Genomic DNA, 7,992 nt, shown 5'->3' on the forward strand with positions numbered 1-7,992 from the left:
TCTGTGAAAAGCACAGGGCACCAGTGGTGGACTTGCAAATTCCTGTGTTCTATGGCAAATGCCAGCTGAGCACAGCGGGCACTAGAGGACGCTGGGCCCTCAGACCACTCTCATTACATCTCTTTCTGATTGTTTGATCAGAGACATTCACACCAGCGGTCTGCTGGAGGTCATTTTGTAGAGCTATTGCAGTGCTCATCCTGTTCCTCCTTGCTCAAAGGAGCAGATAGCTGTCCTGCTGATCGGTTGAGGACCTTCGACAGCCCTGTCAAGCTCTCCCAGACTAACTGCCTGTCTCCTGGAATCTCCTCCATGTGCTTGAGAATGTGCTGGGAGACACAGCAAACCTTCTGGCAATGGCATGCATTGATGTGCCATCCTGGAGGAGTTGGACTGTCTGTAGAACCTCTGTAGGGTCCAGGTATCGCCTCATGCTACCAAAAGTGACACTTACCCTAGCCAAATGCAAAACTAGTGAAAAACAGTCAGAAAAGATTAGGAAGGAAAAAAATGTCAGTGGCCTTCACCTGTAAACTCATTCCTGTTTTGGGGGTTGTCTCATTGTTACCCCTCTAGTGCATCTGTTGTTAATTTTATGAACACCAAAGCAGCTGAAACTGACTAAAAAGCCCCTCAGTTACTTACTTGACCAGATCAGTATCCCACATGTTTCACTGATTTGATGCAATACTTAGATTAAAAAGTGTTCCTTTAATTTTTTTGAGCAGTGTAGTTTAATTTAACAGGATTTTAGGCCTTTGCTATACCAAGACGTTCCACAAACATGGCCATGATAGCAGCTGTACATACTCACATCATGTTAAAATTCAATATATACAACATTATATACAAAACTGTACAACAAAATGAATAACTATTCAAACACAGCGGCATCTCAAGAAAAATAACCACGTACCTTCTTCCTTATCACAGTCTTTGAGATGCCCTTAAATTCATCAATAGATACAAGTGTGTCTAGTTTTAAATGTTTCTGCAGATTATTCAGTGTCCAAGGCGCATGGTAGAAAGTTTTTACACAGATGTGCCAAAACTCTGAAAATATTCAAATTCATCCACTTGGAGAAACGCAGCTTGTAACTTCCTGACCTTAGATAGAGAATCATACAAAGATAGGACAGAAATTCATCTAGCATCACTTCCTATATATGTGTGTATATATATATATATATATATATATATATATATATATATGTATAAACATGGCTCTGTAGCTGTCTCTGAGGACTTCACTCTCATTGTCATAATTAATTCTGTCATCACTGTGGTCATATGGTGAACCATAGGATCAACTGTAGTGTCTGAGGGAGACACACAGTTTGATTATGGTCTCAGTCATTTGCTCCTCAACTTCCACGGCAGCTTTGACTCTGTTAATGACATATTTGACAGATAGCCTTGCCTCAGAGTCCACCTCTTCTATGATGCCCTGGACTTCTTCAGAACACACACTCCTCAGTAAATACACTACCAGTCGAAAGTTGGACAAACCTTCTCATTTATTGTTTTTTTCTTTATTTTCATGACTCTTTACACTGTAGATTCTCACCGGAGGCATCAACTACCTCATGAAGCTAAACGAGAGAATGCAAGAGCATGCAAAGCAGTAATAAAAGCAAACGGTGGCCTGTTTGTAGAATCTGAAATACAAAGCATGTTTTTACTTCTTTCAAACTTTTGGTTTACTACATTACATTTACTCCATGTGTTCATTCATAGTTTTGATGCCTTCAGTGAGAATCTACAATGTAAATAGTCATGAAAATAAAGAAAAAAAAACATCAAATGAGAAGGTGTGTCTAAACTTTTGACTGTTAATGTATATTTATAGGCTTCATCTTCTTGATTTCTGGGCTGCACAGTGATCAGTGGTTAGCCCTGCCGCCTTGCAGCTAGAAGGTCCACGGTTTGCATCCAGGCCTGGGATCTTTCTGTGTGGAGCTGGTGTGTTCCCCCTATGCAGCGTGGGTTTTTCTCCTGGTACTCCGGCTTCCTCCCACAGTCCAAAAACATGCTGAGGTTAACTGATGGTTCTAAATTTTCTGCAGGTGTGAATGTGAGTGTGATTGTCTGTCTCTGTGTAGTCCCATAGTAGCTTCCTCAACATTTCCCTGGTGGCATCATCATAATTACATCAGAAATCCCCCCTGTTGGGTCTCTAACCCTGTTAAAAAAAGATTGAAGCACAGGGTGAGTCACAAGTAGTTTTATTCGGGTACTTGGCAAATGATCAAGAAAAATCTGATACAGCGATCCTTAAATCAGTGGTTCTCAACCCTGTTCCTCAGGACCCCATGTCCTGCATGTTTTAGATGCTTCCCTGCTCCAACACACCTGATTCAAATGATCAGCTCGTCATCAAGCCTCTGCAGAAGCCTGATAACGAGCTGATCATTTGAGTCAGGTGTGTTGGAGCAGGGAAGCATCTAAAACATGCAGGACAGTGGGTCCTGAGGAACAGGGTTGAGAACCACTGCCTTAAATGACATTATCACATTGGAGGCTGATTTATTCTACCAACAGATGTCATTACACTTAAAATGGTCATCTTCTAATGATCATCAGACACCCAAGGAATGGTAAAAGCATATATTTGTGTCTGTCCATACTATCTCTGCACTGATAATGGCAATACCTACAGCATGATGAACGTTAAAAATGTTTAATGCTTGAATCATATGGAAAATAAATGATTCTTTCATGATCTCTCCAAAACTACTTGCCAGGAAAATCCAGACTGACTTTATTTATGTATTAATATCAATACAAATAAAGGCAGTCTGGCATTGCGATGATATGAGACGATTTCAAAAAGGAGGGGCTAACGAATGCAGCTTGAACGAGAAAGAACCAATCAGCGTAACACGGATGTGACGCACAAACAAATCGACCTTGAAGTCCATGTAGTCCAAACAACAATGGCATGCAGCCGAGAAAGCGTCGCAGTGAATGATTACTGCCGTTCTTGTCACAAAAATCAGCGAATACATGGGGTACTCTCAAGTACAACACTTATTTTTGAAAAGGCTACGCAACAAAAGACTCCTTCCGAACGATTAGTGGTGTTAGGAATAACTTTAAATCGGAGCCAAACCAAGTCGGTGCGTATGTGTAAAAGTTGCTTAAATTTACTCACGTTTGGAACGGGATTTTCCTCTGTACAAACAATGGCAAGAAGCCGAAAGTAACGAGCCATCTCCTATGCATCCACTGCCTCCTCATCGTCGGAAACGTCAAGTGAAAAGAGGCAACGACTAACGCCATCCAAAACGCCAAGAGACCACAAAAAGATTCGCTTTGGTCTCCCCCTCTCCCTCTCTCTCTCTCTCCCCCTCTCTCTCTCCTCCCCCCTTCTTGTTTTACGGCGGTGCCCCCCCTCCGGCATCATCTTTATGGGTAATCCAGGCGCTGAAGATGACGCAGCATTAACTCCCGCCTCCCGTGCTATGATTGGTCGTACCAAACTGTACCGGGAGGGAAACGCGATTCAATTCGCACAATGCCAAACTGACTCTCCTGTATCTCCTAACATGGAGATAGGAGATTACATGGAGATTCAGTTTGGATTTTCCAAGCTACAAAACTACAACTACTTCTATGTTTCGAGATTCCCCTCGTTTACCCCACTCTGACCAGATGACGCAGATGTGTTGGACGGATTCTGAATCATCTTCTCCAGCAGGTTCACTATGCGTTCCTGGAGGAGGTTCTGCTGCTGCATGGCTCGACGGACGTCCCTGCCCGTCTCCTCTATGGCCCGGCTCGACCGTTTTTGTTGGTGCAGCATGGCCCGCATAACTTGGAGTTTCTTTTTCTTCATGGACAGGTGCTCGTTGGCATGTTTCTTCCGGGCTGAAATGTGATGGGCGCTGGAGAACAAATAGGAAGAGCTATAAAACAGCACAACAGATCATATTTTAGCACTACAGTCCTCAGCAATACTTAACTGTGTAAGTTCTCTCCCAAAGGCAGAAGCAATAAACAATAAAAGCATTTCTAAAGTAACTCAACCTCTTGAAGTTATACTGTTGTGAAATTGGGAATGATTTTGTACCACCCCACTTCGACTAAAAGTGAATTGGGAAATTTGTTTCAAAATCAAGTACATTTTTTAGGTTTAAAAAAAATAAATAATAATAATAATAATTTTGAGAGGAAATTTTGCTTAGTACTTGCTATCAAAATGAAGCTAAACACCAAACAACACAGCTGTAGTAAGACAGTCAAATCCAGTTGTAGCTAACAAGCTAAAGACAGATATGGTTAGAATTAGTTAAGGTTAAATATATTTTATATTCTTGTTGTTTCGCCCAATTCAAATCTACCATTTTTTTTTAACTCATATGTTGTAAATGGAAAACAAAAAAAAAAATTGATGCTAAAATGGCAAAAAGGGTAATTAGCCAGCTTGGCAAAATGACACCCATGCCATCTTCTGACTGTAGTGGAATACATAATTTGGAGTGGTTACATCTGAAATATTGTAAAATATTCCATTAGTAAAGATAAATATTCAATTTTAAAAGGAACATCCATTGAGAAAAAAAAAAGTGAAAACCCCATTTCACTGAATGTACTGGAGTGATCCTTCCATGTGACAATATATTATAGAAATTTCTTGTTTTCAGCTCTTTTAATTAACAGAACATGCATTCCAATTGTAATGCATCAAAAACATCAAAAATGTCACAAACACAATTTTGGCTTTGCTGAAACAACAGAATACAAAGGTCTGGTTTATCAAATTGTTATTACCTTTAGCAGTGATTAAAGGACACACATGCACACTCAACCTTACACCATGTCTCTTGTTTAGTTCCTGTTACCTGGAGTCCTGTGTGTGCTCGCTGTCAGAGCTCCAAGTGTCCGGCTCTTGCTTTATTTCCACCTCATCTGAGGAGCCTGTGTATTCTGGTAGGAATCCCATCAGTTCCTCCTCTGACGGGGGCAGCACATTATCTATGGGCTCTGAAGACGTGGAGGGCCCTGCTGCAGAGGCCTGATCCTCCAAAGAGTTCTCCCTGCCATTCTCCAGTGGCTTGGAAAGGAGCTTTTCTGGCTGAACAGCCTCATAAAGCAATTGGTAAATTTTCAATTTGACTGCGTCCTTTTATGATCTGGGATCTTTTCCATCATGTCAGCAACAAAATAACCAAATCTTGTACTTTCCATGTCCTTGTGGGAGGCATTCTCTTTATCCAAGTTTTCAAGTCTCATTAAAACCATATCTTCAATCTTCCTTGTCTTCAGCTCTGGTCCCACACTCGTTGAGGGACTTCTTTTTCCTGAGCAGAAAGGCAGGAGTGATGCGAGTATTACAATATGAAATACATGAACAGGTACAAAATGCAATATAATATGAATATACACGACCATTCAAAAGTTTGGGTTCACTAAGAGATGTCCTTATTTTTGAAAGAAAAGTTGTTTTTTTTTAAATGAAGAAAACATTACATTAAAAAGAAATACAGTCTTGACCAGGGGTGTCAAATTCATTTTAGTTCAAGGTCCACACTCAGCCTCAAGACGGCCTGAGCAGTAAAATCAGAGCAAGAGATCAGATATGCTCTGATTTTATTATATGCTGTGGATGCTCTGAACATGTTCACATTTAAGGAACTATACTTCTACAAAGCATTATGAACATCCTGAAATTTCTTAACAAAAATAAATTCAATTTCAACAACAGCATGCCTCAGTTTACCACTGGTGCATTACAATTTACAGACCACAGCTTATCTAAAAAGGCACAAAGTCAAAGTTTTCTGGAAATGAACGATAGTGTTCTATTTTATGATCAAAATGACAGAAGTCGGACATAAAAAAAAAAGCAGTGCTGTCAAACGATTACAATTTTTAATCAGATTAGTCACAGGGTTGCTGTGGATTAATTTTGATAAATCAGGATTAAATATCACACATTTTTATTCTATATTAATCGCGTTTCATTTTCCATGAGCAAACAGACTCAAGAAAGAAAAATACATGTGCACTTAATGTGTTTTTTGGACACATTTAAAGCTTCCTGTTAACAGAAAACGTGTTTCTTTTCCCAAACAAACATTTACCCACATTAATGTGTCCCTGTTACTCCTTTTTTCAGCCAGCTACTGAGACTGGTATCTGTGTCAAAAATGTTAACATTTTAACTTAAAATGCAAAAGGCTGTCTGAAAAATAAATCCAGTAAAGTACAGATACCTGACTACTTGTGATAGTGTTGGAATAACTTGTAGCATTTAGCAGTATCACATGTCCTTTATGGCCAATATTGGCCTCTGGAAATCCAAACTACAAGGGGAAACAGATAGCATTGCGCTGTCCAAATTCTGAGACAAATCTGCCTCCCAGCACAGCAAAAGCTTGATTTTGTACCTTTTGTACAAGTATGGAATGTAAACAAAGAGCTTTACAGATGCTGGCGTCCTGAGAGCCAACTTGCAAAACCTTTGTAAAGCCCGTGCCCTCGACGATATTAATGGGTCTGCAGTTTGTTGCAATCCCCTTGGCAATTGTAGCAATTTGTATGACAGACTTACCGAGGGTCCGACGTTCTGTGAGGGTCATTTGTCGCAAGCTAGGCGACGCGTTAGCCGAGGTGCTAGCAGAATCCAAGACGAACGAATGTTTCGCGTTAATGTGGTACTTTAAGCTTGTCGTGGTTCGGTGATAAGAAAATTCCTTCCAGCAGAGCGTACATATTACTGTTTGTCGGTTGATTGTTCCGTCTTGGTTTTTTTATATTCAAATTTCCCACCGAGAGGGCCAACGTGCTGTTTACGGTCTTCCATTTCGAGTTGGTTGGTTCTACCACAGATACGGGTTCTTCTACCATAGATATCTATGGGTTCTACTACTACTGAATCAACTACTTATTTGCGCATGCGCGGCGGCAGGTGCGACGGTAAGTCTACTTGGACAAACTCCCCGAAATTCGTTGCCAGAGACGTTTGGCAACACATATATACAGTAATTGTAGTAATAGATAGAACAGTCTATTGTGAATGTTAGCTTTTACTGCTGTAATAAAAGGCCTTTCTCTGTTTGGATGAGGAGCCAATTCTGGATTCCACCATACAGCAGATGATAAATATTGTATTTACGAGTAACTTCCATTACAGAGGGAATCTAATAGAATGTGACACATCTTTCTCTGCCCGTTTTTAAGCCTGACTGTGGAGCAACATCTTCAATATTTCACGCAACCTGGTTTATTTTAGCTGACTTATTGCTCAGCATGCAACACCCAGCACCCACTGAGGCAGACTGAGCGCTGCAATCCATATTAACAGGCTTCTGTAATTATACTTCTCAGTACACGTTTATCAAATCCAGCAGGAGTGGATGCAGATTGTCACTGACAAAAAGCGCAGATTATAAAGATTTATAAAGGCTTAATGACAGTTATGTAACGCTCAGGGCAGACAGCTCCTCATCTCTCATGTGTGACAGAGAGCCAGGATCAAGTCTTATATAAAACCAAAGCCTCAGTGAGAGGAACTTCTACTGCTCAGCTCACAAAACACACAGTGGCCTCTCTGACAGGATCAACCTGTCTGCAAAGAGTGAATAAAAAAGATCTTCCCATGTGAGACCATGCACACAAGCACAAATCACTATGTTCAAGTCAAGCTACAAACCGGAAATGCAACCAACACGTCTTCATATTAAAAGCGTAAAACATCACGTGGGGATATCGTTTTTTTTTTCGTTTTTTTGTGTGTTGCAGTAGATAAACTTCTTATATGCATAGTGCCTTCATTAAAACAGAGGTTTGGAGGTCTGCCCCCTGAAAATGTTAACTCACCTGTTTTGATGTATTTGAGTTAATGAAGATGCACCAATTTCTGTTTATTTTATGCATCAAATATTTGTGGATATGTCTATATTTGAAGGGAAACACAAACTTCTGGCACCAGGCGACACTTTCTATCACAATGAAATATTATGCAGTAAGACTCTCAGGAACCCTGAA

Source organism: Acanthochromis polyacanthus, chromosome 11 (genome assembly GCF_021347895.1).
Source record: "Acanthochromis polyacanthus isolate Apoly-LR-REF ecotype Palm Island chromosome 11, KAUST_Apoly_ChrSc, whole genome shotgun sequence".
Taxonomy (NCBI): Eukaryota; Metazoa; Chordata; class Actinopteri; family Pomacentridae; genus Acanthochromis; species Acanthochromis polyacanthus.